Raw genomic sequence first — 3,778 nt, 5'->3', positions numbered from 1 at the left:
TTGGGATCATTTAGATGTACAACATGAGCATATCAGTTGCATCTGCATAGTTACATGTATTTCTAAATCAATATGGTTATTAAAAATTTAAAGAACAGAATAAAATTCCATTTCTCTTTCCCTGTTAAGTTTCCTTTGCACACTGTGGTTTTGATCCATGATTACTACTACTATTTATTTTATCAATATTTATTCCTTCCTTGTCTGTCTGCCTAAGCCTATTCCCTCCCTAACAATCTGGGAAACCCCTTCACATTTCTAGTTCTCATTGTGTGCTTGCTGATTTCTTTAAACATTTCATCTTTTATACTCATGATATACCTGGAATTAAACAGTAATAATAACTTCTCTATGTTTCCTTCTGTGTCCTTCCTGATGGATGGATGAACCTTCTTTGTTGCATCTTAGCTGCTTAGGTCATTTTCAGAGAGAGAAAAAGGGTCCCCCAAACAACACTACAGCATTTCAGAGCTTCAGTCATTTAAATATTCTTGAGCAATTCTGAGACAGAACCCTCATACTATTAAATACACTCAGTGGAAATACATTTAGTGAAATTTTCAAATCAGAAGACTCTGGTCTATGATTTCAACAAATCACTCCTTCCTACTATTAATGTTCTGCCTTGTGATATTTGTAGGAAAAGTAAAGAATATAGTATGTATAGCAATTTGCTAAATGACAAAGCAGTCCTCAAGGTCCCATATTCATATATCGGTATTCTTCATAATCTCAGAAGATCCAATTTTCAATCCACAACACCAGAATGGGAAGCATGTTAGAGGATAAATGATAAATGAGAAAATATTCATAAAGAATGAAAAAGATGCTATATAGCGAGCTAGGACATGTTCTTGTTGCACTCCTGAGTTACTTGGATTTAACTTGAAGATGACAGGTAAATAATCTGATTTTATTAGAATTTAAGAAATAGATATATCAACCCAGATAAAGGTTTGTACTATAGTAGTTGTTATTTATGGAAAATTTATTATGTGTGCTTTCATATATTCCCAAAAACTTTGTTATTATCAGCATCCTCTTTTAAAGATGAGGCATCTGAGAACCAGAAAGCTGATGTAACTAGCCCAAGTCATACACATTATTGATAGACCCATGCATTACATTTATAGTTGACCTCAGTACTCACACTTTTAAATACTTCTTTACACTTTGAAGCTCCCTCAGAAAATGGAAAACTGTGAATTATAAATCTCACCATGCATCAGTTCCTTTGGAATTCTGGTGATGACAATCTCCTATTCTTTATGGAGAAAAGTCCATTCAGTGGCTGAAGAAGAATGAAAGGTTGTTTCCAAGTCTAATTTCTACAACTCAAGGAGAGGGAAAGAGCCTCCCAGGCTCACAAGGTAGAGCATGTTTCCCACTGCTTCCCAAGTGCCATCTTCAACATGTCTCATGAAACAAAAAAATAAAGAAGCACAGGTTTCTGCCTTCAGCTCCATCTGGAATTTCTCAGATTTCCCTGAGAGGGCATGAGCCTGTAGAACTGCCTCTCAGCTGCCCCCAGGGTTTAGAAGTTTCCTATCTGTGTGATACTCCAAGATACAGTTTTACGTGTTTTTACTTGCTTAACTGTTTGCAAAATGTCTCTTTATCTGATCAATTAGATATGCTTTTTCTCTTTCTTCTTCTTTTATTTTTTTAGTGCTCCAGAGTTTCTATTTGAAGATACTTTCATTTCCCTTTATGTTCAGGAATAGAACACTCTGTACACTGGGATAGAAACACCTGAGTTCTTATGAATACAAGAGCTGAGTTGTGGAACAAGGCACAGCATCAATCCATGAGGACAACATATGCTCTTGGGCTGGTGTGCCAATGAGTGCTTGTTGTTGTTGTTGCTGTTGTTATGTGCCATCGAGTTGGACCTGACTCATAGCGACCCCCTCCTTGGGTTTCCTAGGCAGTATCACTACGGAAGTAGATTGCCTCATCTTCTTTCCGAGGAGTGGCTGGTGGGTTTGAACCGCCAGCCTCCTGGTTAGCAGTCAAGTGCCTTAGCCACTATGCTACCAGAGCTCCAAATGAGTGCTTATCAAAAAATAATATAGTTCATTATACATATGTAAAAATATATAGATTAACCTAAAGATTAATGTTTTTTATCTCAATATCTGATCTTGATATTCCATGATTTTGAAACTAAAAGCCTAGTTTTTGGACTTGGGTGTTGCTAAGGTTAACACATTCAACTGATGATCAAAAGTTGGAAGTTCAAGGCCACCATGTATCACTTCAGAAGAAAAGTGTGTCCTTCTATATCCAAAAAATCAGTCCTTCCAAGCACCATGGAGCACTGCTTTTTCTGATCTATGTGGGGTCTCAGTGAGTTAGAATCAACTCAATAGCAATTTTTTTTTAAGAATTTTTCTGTCATCATTTTACTTGAAAATAATGAATGATAGATCTGTTTTCTCTGATGGAATACAGAATTGTGATTGAAATTTGTGGAGAAATCTGGTGTTTGCCCATCAGGCTGTTTCAGAAAGCTTCCAAATCAGTTTGTTGAGTCACACATTCTTTAAACATTTTACTCTACTTATTTATGTAGCTATTTATATGCCATAAAAGATGACCAACTGAAATGATTCAACAGATAAGTCAAAGCCCAGAAGCACTTTCACATCAATCACCCATGGCATTTACAAGCTATCGTTACTTTCTTTCTATTAAAATTCCATGTTTGGTATAATCAGAAGAACTGGCCAACATAGGTAACACTCCTTGTGATTCATGCCAAAAATTGTAGGAGAACTACCTGACCCAAGACAGGGAGTCTGTACAAGGCCTGGGAAACCTCTGTATATACCTGCAAGAGAGACTCTTAGGGTAAAGGATGTGTTTCCTCACTCTCAAGACATTCAAGGCTGTGGGCAGTGATGCATAGCACTACTGTCAAAGCACGGACAGGTAAGAGCTGACAACAGTCCACATATACAGAACCCAAAACAAAGAATTGTCAGGGGACCATTTTCATCCCAGAGCCCTGAATTTTAACTGTCACCCAAACTCACCATGTCAGCACTACTATATTAGCATATTGTAGTGCAATGCTATGATAAAAATAAAGATCCAGCCTGCTGAAAACATTTACTGGCTAGAACACCCAAAAGGTACTAGGATTCTGGCCATAAGACCAAGAATAACATCCTTGGAGTTGAGTAAAGCCTCCTGAAGGCTTCTGATTGGCTTCATCTATTGGACAGCATCTGCAAGAGCAACCTGAGTAGGAGAAATAGAAAGGAGCTAGTACACCCAGGTCTACTTGGGATCTCCACCCAGAAGGCATTATAGACCCTCTAAGGTCAAGCACTGGAGAACTCAGGAGCTTTGCAGAAAACATTTCAAGTGTGGAAGCGAGGACAGGGTTCTACTCATTCAAGTCTCTGCATAGTTCTGTCCAAAATACAAGCTCCTCAAATCCATAAACACAATTTGAGAGTTTAAGCCATTTAGAGAGACTGTTGTTGTTGTTATGTGCCATTGAGTTGGACCTGACCCATAGCAACCCCTCATTGGGTTTCTGAGGCAGTATCACTACAGAAGTAGATTGCCCAACCTTCCTTCCGAAGAGTGTCTGGTGGGTTTGAACTGTCAGCCTTCTGGTTAGCAGTCAAATGCCTTAGGCACTATGCTACCAGAGCTTCCTTAGAGAGACTAGGAAGAAAAAGTGTTCCAAATAGAAGGAATAGCTAATGTATGTTTAGGCCCTATGGCAAGAGCGTATCTGATCAGTAAGAGCAACAGAAAAGGG

The sequence above is a fragment of the Orycteropus afer genome, unplaced genomic scaffold, assembly GCF_000298275.1.
Source record: "Orycteropus afer afer isolate SDZICR_OR568_19922 unplaced genomic scaffold, OryAfe1.0 scaffold00666, whole genome shotgun sequence".
In the NCBI taxonomy this organism is placed as follows: Eukaryota; Metazoa; Chordata; class Mammalia; order Tubulidentata; family Orycteropodidae; genus Orycteropus; species Orycteropus afer.
This window is presented reverse-complemented; position numbering follows the sequence as displayed.